General features: G+C 37.8%; 1 non-coding gene across 1 annotated transcript; it reads left to right on the top strand.

The window, feature by feature from the left end:
• The first annotated feature begins 1186 nt into the window (after nt 1-1186).
• On the top strand, nt 1187-1293 carry LOC131183563 (small nucleolar RNA R71). Its single transcript, XR_009151610.1, has one exon. It is a non-coding gene; the product is annotated as a small nucleolar RNA R71 (small nucleolar RNA).
• The last annotated feature ends 13126 nt before the right edge of the window (nt 1294-14419 follow it).

Genomic DNA, 14419 nt, shown 5'->3' with positions numbered 1-14419 from the left:
CTGCATTCCTCTATTAGAGCAACTGTCTCATAGTCTTCCATTTTTCTTTTCTTTGACAGAATTTCCTTAAGAAATTTGGCATAGGATGGCATCTGAGAGAGTACTTCAGTGAAGGGAATGTTGATATAAAGTTTCTGTAAAACTTCTAAAAGCTTCCCAAACTGCTTGTCCAATTTGGCTTTCTGAAATTTCTGAGGAAAAGGTAGGGGAGGCTGGTATGGCTCTGGTAACTTCTTTTTCTTCCCTGCTTCCTCTTCCTGATCTTTCTTGGCTTCTTCCTCCCTTTTCTCTGCTTGGCTTTTAGATTTTTCTGAGGTTTCCTCTGTCGGTTCTTCTTCTGGTTATGCTAGAGTTCTCCCACTCCTCAATGTAATTGCCTTATAATGCTCCCTTGGGTTCATCTCTGGTTGACTAGGTAGTTTACTAGCAGCCTTTCTTAAAGAACTTGCTTGTTGAGCAATTTGATTTTCTAGCATCTTGTTATGGGTAGCAAGTTGGTCCAAATTTGGAAGTCAGCTGTTTAATCAATTCATTCTGTTATTGTTGAGCTACTAGGAAACCTTCAATCATGGATTCCATGGTCATCTTCGGTTTAGGTTGCTAAGGTTAAGGAGGCGGTGGTGGTTGTGTAAAGTTTTGGCCTCTATTCTGAAATCCAGGGGGTGCTAGTGGTTTGTACCCCTTTTGTTTGTTTATTGGCTAATTCTGTTGGTTTGACCATGAGAAATTTGAGTGGTTCCTCCATCCAGGGTTGTAAGTGTTTGAATATTGATTGTTAGGCTGCCTCTGGTTGAAGTTTCCCCCGTTATTGAGATAGTTCATTTGTTTTATGGAGGGTTCATTGAAGCTATTGAATTCTGAGATTGTATATCCTCCTCCATAGTCATCGCAATACTGGTTGCTTATACCAACTGCATTAGCTTGCATTCTATCGAGTCTCTTTGTGAGCTTATCAAATTGAGCATTTATCATGTTTAAGGCGTCCACTTCTAGGACTCCTGCTATTCTCCTTATAGTTCCTCTTTCATTTGACCGCTCATAATTATGATATGCGACCCTCTCTAGAAGTTCAAGTGCTTGTGTCACTGTTTTCTCCATTAGGCCACCTTCTGTAGCTGAATCTACTGTGCTCCTTGTAGAGGGTAGTAACCCATTATAGAAATTTTGCACCAGTAGCCAATCCTCTATGCCATGGTGTGGACATTCCCTCTATAGGTCCTTATATCTTTCCCATGTGTCATAGAGTGATTCACCCTCCTTTTGTTTGAAGGTGTTGAGCTCAAGCCTCAGTCTTACAATCTTTGCAGGTGGGAAATACCTTGCTAGAAAAGCTTGTGAGAGGTTTTCCTAAGTGGTGAACGTTCCAACTGGTTGAGAAAGTAACCACTTCCTTGCTATATCTCAAAGGGAGAATGGGAATGCTCTGAGTCTTATGGCTTGATCAGACACTGCATTCATCTTAAACGTGTCACATAGGGCAAGAAAGCACTGGAGGTGATAGTGTGGATCTTCTATTGGTGAACCTCCAAACTGGGTTTGTTGAATCATTTGAAGCCATGCTGGTTTTAACTCAAAGTTGTTGGCTTCCACTGTGGGTCTTATGACATTGGGCTGAAATCCTTGAACAGATGGAGCTCCATAGTCTCTCAAGAGTCTTGGCCTGTCATTATTATCGGGCATGGTTGAAATTTTGGGATTTTTTTGATCGTGCTCTTAATGTTTCCTTTCCCTCCTAATGGCTCTCAGAGTTCTATCTATTTCGGGATCACAGTCCAAGATTTCTTCTTCTAGCCTTGTTCTGGTCATATACCAGGTCAGGAACCTAAGAGAAAAGAAAAGAAATAAAACAAATTAAATAAAATTAGATAATAAATATAATTGCCTAAATTAGCTAAATTGCTTATCGCTCAATATTACTAAAGCCAAATTCCCCGACAACGGCGCCAAAAACTTGTTTCACTGGTTTTACAACCCTGTAAGTGCATGGATCACTAACAAGTATTAAAGTAGTGAGTAAAGTATCATCCCACGAGGAATGTGATTAATAAGTACCAATCTACACAGTAATCTTGGCTGTTTAGGCAGTCGAATATAACGGGGAAGTGAAATTTGCCTATTTTGAAAGCTGGGATAAAAAGGATAATAAATCTGAATTGGATAATCTATTTTGAAATGATTCTGGAATTAAGATTTCACACTTGAATCTCACTATGGATGTGACTTCGTTTATTCATTGGATTGAGAATCAGTTGCCTTGATGGAAATTAATCCTAAGATATCTTAGGTCCTCTCTCAAGGCACCCAAGGTGTGTTTGAATTAACCTAAACTCTACTTTCGTGGTGATTAAATTAATTAAAACCCCGTAAGATCTTTGATTAATTTTGGAACTCCATAAAGGTTATCAGCTTATCTCTAGGTCAGATTTCCTAGGTTTAAAATCTTGATTTCTAATATTAATCTTCACCTTTCAGTCCTTCAATTAATATCTATAATCAATACTAGGTGGGTACCAACACATAGCATGCATTAAGATCACAAGAAATTAAATCAAAGAACAAATCTCAAATTCAATAAATAAAACTTAATGTTTATCCATAATAATGATTACAAGCATTACTCTCCCAATTCCAAAATATGGAAGTTACTCACTCATGGTGAGTTCAGCAAACATAATAAAAATGAAGCAAAGAACAATAAAAATCCGTTTAAGGAAATGGAATGAAAGAACCGAAGAGGGTTTGCAGCTTTGATTTTCTAGAACTTCAGCTGAAAAACTCCTCCTTGATACTGATATTCTTCTCCTCAAAACGGCTGAAGGAGTGCAGAAGCGAGCACTCTTCTGAAACTCCTAAAAGGCTCTATAAAAAGATTGATCCCCCTTTTCTTGATATTTTCTGCTTCTATTTATAATTGTTGTTCTAGGGTTAGGTCATTTTGAGTCCAATTAGCCTCAGGAGTCTATTTTGAATGTGTAAACAAGAGCAGGAATTCGGGTTAGGAAACTGGTTGCTGCATGATACACGGCCCGTGTGTCACTACAGGCCCCGGGCCGTGTAACTTACTGGAGCAGAATGGTGGAGTTTTGCATTGGCACAGAGGTTTACATGGGTCTGCGTTGGCTACACGAACCTGGTTACACGACCCATGTACTTTTCTTCTTCTGGAAGTTCTTCAAGCCTGGCCCGGCAGAGACTTACACGGGTCCAATTACATGACTCGTGTACTTTTGTTCCTCTATTGGCTCTCTGGCTTTCATCTGGCAAAAGGTTACATGGTTTGTGGCTTTGCTTACATGACCTGTGTAAGGTGTATCAACAGCTTCTCTCAATCCTTTGGCATTTCCAAGTTTCCTTCCGAACTCTTATGCCCTGGCGCTTCACCTAAACACCTAAAATGATGCAAAAAACATGGAATTAAGAGCTTGACAATAAAAATTACAAAAACTAATGAAATCAACTACTATGCATGAGATTACTTACCTAAATGCTATGAGATAGTATACAAATGTGCTTAAAAAATCTATATAATTCAAGTGTATCACCTATCTAAATTCATGGATCTCATGAACAAAATATTCAGACCTTTTTTGGATCGCTTTGTGATCATCTTCATTAATGATATTTTAATGTATTCTAAAAGCTTAAAGAAGCATGCACAATATCTGAGAGTAGTTCTCTAGACTCTAAGGGAGCATCAGTTGTTTTCAAAGTTTTTCAACTGTCAATTCTAGTTAAAGAGTATATATTTCTTAGGACATATAGTGCTAGAAAATGGTATTGAAGTGGACCCTAAGAAAGTTAAAGTGGTGGCAAATTCACTAAGGCAAATTATAGTGATAGAAATCAAGATCTTTCAAGGTTTGGATAGATATTATTGGAGATTTGTGTAAGATTTCTCTAAGACAGATACGCCAATGACTAGGTTGACTCAAAAGAACATAAAGTGTAAATGGACAAAATAGTGTGAAGAGAGTGTCTAGAAGTTGAAGGAAAGTTTAGTTACAGCACCAATGTTAGCTATGCCTTTTGGCAATAAAGATTTCATAGTGTATTGTGATGCCTCTAAGGTGGGTAGGGTGTGTTCTTATGCAAAATGGCAAAGTGATAACTTAGACTTCAAAATAGTAAGAGAAGTATGAAGAAAACTATCCCACACATGATTTAGAAATGGCAACTATAGTTTTTGCCCTTAAGATGTGCAGACATTATCTTTTATAAGGCAAAGTATGAGATTTTCATAGGCCATAAGAGTCTGTAATACATCTTTAACTAGAAAGAGCTAAATTTGAGATAGAGAAGATGCTGAAACTATATAGTGATTGTAATTGCACCATCCATTACCATTTGGGTAAGGCAAATATAGTTGCAAATGCCTTTAGCTGAAAGTCATTTAGCAGTTTAACTCACATTTCAATTACAAGATGACCTATTGTAAGGGAGTTGCACTAGTTGCTAAGTGAAGGGATGCAGTTGGTGTTATTATCTAGAGGTACATGTATAACATAAATGAAAGTAGCACCAATGTATTTGAGACAAATGGCAAAAAAAATAGCATAAAGACCCAGTGTTAGTGAGGATAGTGCAAGCAATTTACAAGGGTAAGAATAGTGAGTTCAGGTTTGATGATAAAGGGATTCTGAGGTATGGCAAGATGTGTGTGCTTGATGATGTCAAGTTTAAAGGAAACATTATGAAAGAAGCTCATAATTCTATATATAGCATAAATCCTGGAACCACCAAAATGCATCAGGATTTGAAAAATGTGTATTGGTGGCCTTTTATGAAAAAGGAGATAGCACAGTTTGTGTTTACATGTGAGGTGTGTCAAGGGTAAAGCTAGAGCATCAGAATCAGTAGGGATGTTTAACCTACTACCTATTCCAAAGTGGAAATGGAAAAATGTGGCCATGGACTTTATTTTGGGGTTACTAGTAGCCTCCAATAGACATGACTTGATCTGGGTAATAGTGGACAAGCTCACTGCCCATTTCATCCTTATAAGGGTTGAATACTCTATGGATAAGATGGCTCATGTGTATGTTGCAAAGATAGTAAGGTTCCATGGAGCTCTAATAACAATAGTATCAGATAAGGGATCACAGTTCACATTAAGGTTTTGGTGCAGTCTCCAAAATAAAATGGACACTAGATTAGATTTCAATACCGCTTTCCATCCTTAAATAGATGAACAGTAAAAAAGGATCATACAGACCCTAGAGGATATGTTAAAGATGTGTGTGCTCGACTTTGAGGGATCATGGAAGAAGTATCTCCCCTTAGTCGAGTTTGCATACAATAATAGCTACCACTCTAGCATTAAAATAGCACTACATGAAGCTTTGTATGAGAGGAAATGTAGGTCTCTGGGATGTTGGAAGAAGAAGGTGAATGAGCTTTAGCAGGTACCGAATTGGTAAAGATCACCAATCAGGCGATGCCTTTAATCAAGGTAAGATTGATGGCAATAGCAAGTAAACAAAAGAGTTACGTTGATCTTTATAAGAAAGAAGTGGTTTTCAAGAAGGTAATACAGTACTTCTAAAGGTATCTCTTATGAAAGGTGTGATCTAGTTTAGAAAGAGAGGCAAGCTAGCCTAAGGTACATAGGATCGCATAAAGTACTAGATAGGATTAGGGAATGTATCTTACAAGCTAGCTTTACCACCAGGGATGGAGAAAACTCATCCAGTTTTTCATGTTTCAATGTTATAGAAGTTTGTGTCAAATCTGAACAAGGTTATAAGCAAGCTAGAAATGGAAATTTCAAAAGAACTTTCTTATATTGAGCAACCTATTTGAATTGTGGATTCACATATCAAAAGATTGAGGAATAAAGAGATACTGATGGTTAAAGTCCTTTGGAGTCACCATAACATGGAAGAATATTAATGGGAGACCCGTAATTCCATGCTACAACAATATCCTCACTTGTTTTAGCTATGTCTTTTAGTTATTTAACATTTGGGGACAAATGTTTCTAGGGGGGAGAATGTAACATTCACCAAGTTTTCGATGCCTGAATTCTTACCTTGCTTGGGAATTCTAGTGAAACCTATGGTTTCTAAGATGAGTTGATATGGTAATAAATGTCTTGATGATGTTTTGGGTATAATGCTAGAGAAAGAGATTTAGGGATAGAGTGTTCTTTGGAAAACAGTAGGACTTTCGGCTATCGAAAGTGCCTTAGGTGTTATGGGTATAATTAGACCTAAATAGATGAAAATTAAGCAAAGTTCTTTAATTTTCTCTACCCTGGTATGGTTGACACCCAAAATCTCAGTTCCTTTCCATCCTTCCTTTTTCTTGGGTTATATTTAATCAACTGAATGTTTTCTTATAAGTGGGAGTTGAACCCTACCATAGGGCAAGTTCATGTAAATAGAGTCTAAGTTTCAAAACTTCAAAGAAGTAAACACTTTTCTTATTGCATGTGTAGTTTTAATGAAAATTTTCCTTTAGTGGTTTGATATGAAGTGTTTGAGCAAAGTAAAATGTATGATTTTAACTTCTAAAAGGAGTATGGGTCATATGGTTTTTTATTCAAGTAAGAAATGCTCTATTTTATAAGGGTTTAATGGAGTTTAACATGCATGTAAGATTTTAGTAGGGACTCTCCAAATTTTAGCTCCAAATGATGTCCTCATATGAATGAAAGTATGATTTTAAATTAAAGAGGGAGATATGCTTTATGAGCTTTTACTAAAGTGAGAAATGATTTCAATTTTACATGGGTTTTATTATATGTTGAATGCATGCGTCCATTGTAAGTTCTTTTTAGCTAGTTAGCCCATATCTAATAAATCCTAAATGTTGGTTTGGGGTTTTCAGGCATTTGAAACGATCTTATCATGCTTTAGGGTTTGATGGAATTAGGAAATTATTGTTGATGCATGTATCTGTTATGAGTTATTATAAGCTAATAGTATGTTAATATTTTTTACCTTGAGATTGGTTTGTGTTTTGAAGCTTACAAGGTGTTTGGTCAAGTTTGGAATTGTTTTAATGTAGTAGAATACAAATACGTTGCATTGATGCGCAAATTATTATTGATGCTCAATAAATATTAGATGACTAACTTGTAACACCCCTCACTCGTCTACAGAATAGCCGAGCAAGGCGTGCTACATGGCGTGCCGGAACACCTAGTCTGTGATTATTTCATTTCTTGAACTCAATTTGATTTTAAGAAGTCTTTTATGTAATATTCATATCATGCTGATACTATTTTTGTACTTTAATAAAATCAGTGTTTCAAGACTGGTAATAAAAATTTTGCAAGGTGCCGTCTGTATTTTGGAAAAACTGTCCTTCCAAACCTGTTGAAAACAGTTCAATATGATAACATCAAAATATCAAACATTTCAAAGTCTCTATTTCTCAGTAAAGTCAATAGACTTTTACAGTCATTAAACAGTTCCATAATACAGTCCATAATAATTTAAATATATACAGAAAATCTCCATGTTATTTAATATGTATAAAATATTACAAACTTTAGAGCTTTCATAACATTACTAAATACAGGGCCGAATTTCAAATTTACAACAAAAGTACAAAATACAAGATATCCTAAGTCCTACCATGTATGCAATGCAGTGCAGATGACTCAGGACTCTTGTGCAGATCTGATGTCTCACCCGGTCGTAGGCCTGCTGGGCTCCCCTGCTGTGTCTCCAATACCTACGCATTACAAAAGCAACGCGCTAAGCAATTTTGCTTAGTGGTGCCAAATATAAAGAAATATACACTAAAATAAAGTAAATAAAGTATTTACAAATTTTTTGTGGTGCTGTATGTCAGTAGACTGGATTTAGCTATTTGAATTTAATAGTACTTGAATTACTGCCCGTGTAGCCTATATACTGACCAGACTGGATAAACGAATATACTGGCACTGGGTACCTAGTACCTCAGACCGTCACACCATCGGTCACAAAGTGTCTCTCGGTGTGCAAGTAGTGTGGCTAAGAAGCCATATAGTCAATCTAGCGATAAGCCAAAAATAAATACACAATATGTATAGCCGTAGGCTATTAAAATCCTGATCTTGGCATAATAAGCCGTAAAAACACAGTATGGCATGAAGCCATTTACAGAACAGCTGTCAGAATCCTATTGGCATGCCAATCTATCTATACTAGTCAACTAGGCAAACTAGGGCATATTATAAATTAATTGTTTAATTCTTCAATTTTTGGAGTTTACTAACTATTATATAATTCACAAGTCAATGCATATGTTGACCTTTTTAGGTAATATGGACAAGTTGTTTCTAGCATCAATATGTCACAATTTATATCTCAATATGCTGCCAATATAGTGCAATTTACCATTTTTACAAGTTGGCATTCATTGCCAAAATGCTTCAAGCATCATTGTATGTAAAATGTCAAATTCTTAATGTTTGTGTGCTAGATTCGTCTGGCTTAAAGTCCTATTTCTCTTGGTTTTTAGCTTCTGGTCAAAGAACCAAAATTGTAGCTCTATGTCTTATTGCACGCGGGGCAAAATTTCAGGTCATTCTGAGTTGTATAGACCAAGATATGGTCAATTTACTAAAGCTAGACAAATTGCACCTTTAGTGCAAATTTTGGTCAATTTTAGGTCACTTTTGGTTCGGCAGTTTTTGTACCCAAACTTGTGCAAGCCATTTGACTTGGTTCTGGCCATTTCTGGGCTTTGGTGTCTTCATAAAAATTTTATACCTATGTCTAAACTAACCATGGTAAAAATTTCAGGTCAATTGGACCTGTTTTGAGTGAGTTATGGTCATCCCAAGGACTACTGTTCATATGGTCAAAAATCTGGGTTGCAAGGTTGCTAATCCGGATTTGGTCATTTTTAAGGTCAGGTTCTAGGCAAAATTTTGGCAACATTTCTACATGAAAGTTGGCCTATTTGGTGTCTAGTTTCACCTCCCATTGGCCTCATACCAATTGGGTTCATGGTTTGGCACTTATGGCCTAATTTATGTACTGCCTTCAACACACAACCTGCACAAAGCACATACACTTCCAATTTGATATTCCCTCTCCTCCTCATTACTTCAATATTCAATCAATAACACTTCCATATATATATTGTACACAATTCCAGCAACAATTTTGGGTAGAATATTCAAGTGCTCAATGCACACAATTCACCATTATGTTCAACATTCACTTCCACCAAAATTCAACATATCTCAATGTCAATATTACACATACACTTTAACATAATCATACTTCAATATCACTTACACTTGCTGCCCACAATTTATCATTAGCATATATCATTAATAACTACATGTTCACACACAAATTCATGCTATTAGGGGCTGCCAAACTTGGCAGTTTGCTCAAGGCATCAAAGTTCCATTTCACACCCTTAATTCAAACACTACATGCATATACTTAGATACAAACTTACTACAACTTTCATTTGAATTAATCAACCTTCATTTCCATTCATTAGAAGTAAGAATAACTCAAGCTCAACAAAGTTTCATGGCTGCCAAAAATGGACAAGTCCATTTCTCACTATTTCTTTCATTTCTCTTCACCAAAATACTCACCTCAACCTATACACAAGTTTTACTAAAGCAAGGTAGAGATTTTGGACACTTACTACTTTTGAAGCTTATCAAAACTTCACCAATATCTTCCCCAAGGTGAGTATGCAAGCTTTAATGAAGGAAAGAAGTGGAAAGGATGGCTAGAACATGCTTGCATGGAGGTAGAGCAAGGTGCAGCAATGGAGTTCTTCCATGGTGGAAATTCGGCTGGTTTGTGGAATGTTGAAGATGAAGTGGTTTCTGCCCACTAATGGCTTAGATAATGTCCCAAGGATTGAGTTAGTGGAGCACTAACTCTAAACTAATTGTTTAATTAGTTAAACTTTCATTATTTGCACCTTTAGCTCAATTATTTCACTATTTACATAATGTATCACCATTTAATTTTTCATGACATTTATAAAGTGTAATATCATTTATTTGTAATGGAGATTGAGGTCAAAAGGCAACACTAGGTGTCAAATGACCAAAATACCCCACTTCGGGTTATATTCCTGATTTTTCGGTAACATCGATTTTTTGTCTGTTTCTCGATTTTTCATTTTTCTTTATACTAATTTATTAATTTTTCTTTGATATTTCTAGTGTCAATTACATTTCAATAAATCTTTATTTATGTCTCAAAATTAAATTCAGAGGGTTCTCCGCGGTCCTGGGGTAGGCAACAGCCTTTCCGGTGCGGTCACCCATCGCTGTGGTGCCTGCTCGTTTAACTTAGCTTCATTTTCTCTCTTTCATTTTTGTTTGACTTTTCTTGTATTTTCTTTTTATTTATTTCATCATTATATGTCTATTCACTATCACCAAAGTGTAGTTCCAGACATCCTGACTTGCCTAGACTGTTATTTGACCACTGGAGCAATAGAACATACATAACACGTATAGGGAGGATGTTACAACTCTTCCCCTCTAAATAAAAATTTCGTCCTCGAAATTTACCTGATGTGAAGAGCTGAGGGAACTGTTGCCTTATTGTCTCCTCACTCTCCCATGTTGCCTCTTCCGTGTTGTGGTGTCTCCATAGGATTTTCACTTGTGGAATTGTCTTGTTTCTGAGCTCTTTTACCTCTCGTGCCAAGATTTTAATTAGTTCTTCTTCATATGTCAGGTCAGGTTGTACCACAATTTCTTGTGCTGAGATGACATGTGAAGGATTTGATCTGTATCTTCTGAGCATCGAGACATAGAACACATTATGTATCTTGTCCAGCTCAGGTGGTAAGGCTAATCGATAGGCTACTGGTCCCACACGTTCAATAACTTCATATGGGCCAATAAACCTAGGGCTTAATTTTCCCTTTTTCCCGAATCTCAACACTTTCTTCCACGGTGATACTTTGAGAAATACCTTCTCGCCAACTTCATACTCAATGTCTTTTCTCCTCAAGTCAGCATAAGATTTCTGTCGGTCTGAGGCAACTTTCAAATTGGCCTTTATCAGTTTGACCTTTTCCTCTGTTTGTTTTATCAGGTCTGGCCCCACTAGCTTATTTTCACCCAACTCAGTCCAACATACAGGTGTTTTGCATTTTCTCCCATACAGTGCTTCATAGGGTGCCATTTGTATGCTAGCTTGATAGCTATTATTATATGCAAATTCTGCCAGTGGAAGGTATCTGTCCCAACTTCCCTCAAACTCAATAACACAACTTCTCAGCATATCCTCGAGGACCTATCACACATATTCAGTTATTACTATCATTATTATCAGTTTATTGTTTGCAATAACTCAATGAGTTTCAAAATTTACCTGGATTATTCTTTCTGACTATCCATCCGTCTGAGGATGAAAAGCCGTACTAAAATGGAGTTGTGTGCCCAAGGATTCTTGTAATTTCTTCCAAAATCTAGATGTAAAGCTCGGGTCTCTATAAGATATAATGGAAAGTGGAATTCCATGTAGTCTAACTATCTCACTGATGTACAATTCTGCTAGCTTTTCCAGTGAGTAGTCAGTTCTAACTGGCAGAAAATGTGCTGATTTGGTCAACCTATCTACAATCACCCATACTGTATCATGCTTCTTCTGAGTGAGAGGTAGACCACTGACAAAGTCCATAGTGACTCGGTCCCATTTCCATTCAGGTATGTTTATGGGCTGTAACAAACCTGATGGAACTTGATGTTCTGCTTTGACTTGCTGACATGTCAAGCATCCAGTTACATAGTCAACTATGTTCTTTTTCATACCTGGCCACCAGTATCGGAGTTTCAGGTCATGGTACATTTTTGTGCTTCCTGGGTGCATAGCATACACACTGTTATGTGCTTCTTCGAATCTTTGGTTTTCAACTCTTTATCATCTGGTACACATACTCTTTCTTTATAATACAGGCACCCATTTTCTTTCACTTCATATTCAGTTTCCTTCCCCTCAGTGATTTTGCCCATAACAGCCATTAATTTCTCATCTGTCTTCTGCCCATCCTGTATATGTTGTAACAGATTCGGCTTCACTTGCAACTCAACCAAAATAACTCCATCATGAGTTAAGGATAGTTGGGCATTCAGAGATCTTAATGCTACAATAGATTTTCTGCTTAAAGCATCAGCAACTACATTTGCCTTTCTAGGGTGATAGTCAATCACACAATCATAATCTTTCAGGAACTCAATCCATCGCCTCTGTCTCAAATTAAGTTCCTTCTGGGTTGGCAGATACTTTAGACTCTTATGGTCTGTGTATATGTAGCATTTTTCTCCATACAAATAATGCCTCCATATCTTCAATGCGAAGATAATTGCTGCTAATTCTAAATCATGAGTAGGGTAATTCTTTTCATGTGGCCTTAACTGCCTGGAAGCATATGCGACCACTTTCCCTTCTTGCATGAGTACACACCCTAACCCATTGTGTGAGGCATCACTGTAGACTACAAAGTCTTTTCCAGACATTGGCTGTGTTAACACTGGTGCCTCTGTCAACATAGCCTTCAGCCTCTCAAAACTGGCTTGACACTTGTCATTCCAGTCAAATTTCATATTCTTGTGCAGTAATTTGGTCATTGGAGCAGCTATCAGGGAAAATCCCTTTACAAATCTTCTATAATATCTAGCTAACCCCAAGAAACTTCTGATCTCAATTGTATTTCTGGGAGGCTTCCATTCCATCACTGCTTCAATCTTCTTGGGATCCACTCTAATCCCTTCAGCTGATACTATATGTCCAAGGAATGCAATCTCATTCAACCAGAACTCACACTTGGACAATTTAGCATACAATTTCTTCTCTTTTAAAGTCTGCAGAACAATTCTCAAATGCTCATCATGTTCTGCTTTATCCTTGGAATACACCAGGATGTCATCAATGAAGACCACTACGAACCGATCTAAGTATGAATGGAAGATACGGTTCATAAGGTCCATGAATGTTGCTGGAGCGTTTGTTAACCCAAATGGCATCACCAGGAATTCATAATGTCCATACCGGGTTCTAAATGTAGTCTTAGGCACATCTGCATCCTTAACCCTTAGCTGATGATACCCTGATCTGAGATCAATCTTAGAAAACACACTGGCTCCCTTCAACTGATCAAACAAATCGTCAATTCTAGGCAACGGATACTTGTTCTTCACTGTTACTCTGTTTAACTACCGGTAGTCAACACATAACCTCAGTGTTCCATCTTTCTTCTTTACAAACAGTACCGGAGCTCCCCAAGGTGACACACTGGGGCGTATGAACCCCTTGTCTAGTAATTCTTGCAGCTGGATTTTTAACTCTTTCAATTCAGCAGGTGCCATCCTATACGGAGCAATTGAAATTGGAGCTGTACCCGGCATAATCTCAATAGCAAATTCAATTTCTCTTTCTGGTGATAAACTAGGCAATTCCTCAGGAAATACCTCAGAGAAATCCCTTACTGTGCGTATGTTAGACAAGTTAAGTTTACTCTGCCTAGTGTTAACCACGTGTGCCAGATAGGCTTTACACCCTTTTCTCAACCATCTCCTTGCAACTGTAGCTGAGATGACATTGGACAAGAAATCTGTCCTTTCACCTACTACTATTATTTCTTCGTTCTCAGTAGTTTTCAGAGAGATTCTCTTCAATTTACAATCTACTATTGCCTGATGATGGGATAACCAGTCCATTCCCAAAATCACATCAAACTCATGGAAAGGCAATTCGATTAAGTCTGCTGAGAACTCTTTCCCTTAAATCTTCAATGGACAGCCCTTATACACTTTGTTTACTACCACACTGTGGCCTTGTGGATTTGTGACCAGGATGTCTTGGTCACTTTCCTCCACTGGTATTCCCTTTTCTACGGGCAGCTTGATACAAATATATGAATGAGTAGATCCAGGATCCACTAATGCATGCACAGAAGTATTATAAAGGAGGAACGTACCCTTGATGACATCTGGAGCATCATGTTCCTCCTGTGCCCTTATAGCATAGGCTTTGGCTGGTTTTCTGCCTTTTGCTCTCTCCACAGACTCTGACACCGGTTTCTGTGAAGTACACCGCCACTTACCCGGCCTTCTACCCATTGGAGCTGGAGGGGCAGGCCTATCAGTTGATACCGGAGTGGATGTAGCAGTTCTGCGTGGACAATCTCGGACTAGGTGGTCTGTAGATCCACACCGTAAACAAACACCTATCATCCTCCAACATTCACCCTTATGCCATTTTTGGCAATGTGGGCAAGCAACAGATACTGTTGGGGCTTGTCCCTTGTACCCTGTCCTTGGAGAGCTAGCCACTGAAGGGGTGGACTAGCCTCTCCTTGGTGCAAACTAAGATTTGGGCCTCTGTGACTGACCCTGACTTGGTGCTCTACTGAAACTCTGAGTAGGCGAACCTCTGAATTTCTTACTAGGGGCAGAAGATGTACCGTCGACCACGACCTCTTTTCTCTG

This window comes from Hevea brasiliensis, chromosome 9 (assembly GCF_030052815.1).
Source record: "Hevea brasiliensis isolate MT/VB/25A 57/8 chromosome 9, ASM3005281v1, whole genome shotgun sequence".
Classification (NCBI taxonomy): Eukaryota; Viridiplantae; Streptophyta; class Magnoliopsida; order Malpighiales; family Euphorbiaceae; genus Hevea; species Hevea brasiliensis.
This window is presented reverse-complemented; position numbering and strand designations above follow the sequence as displayed.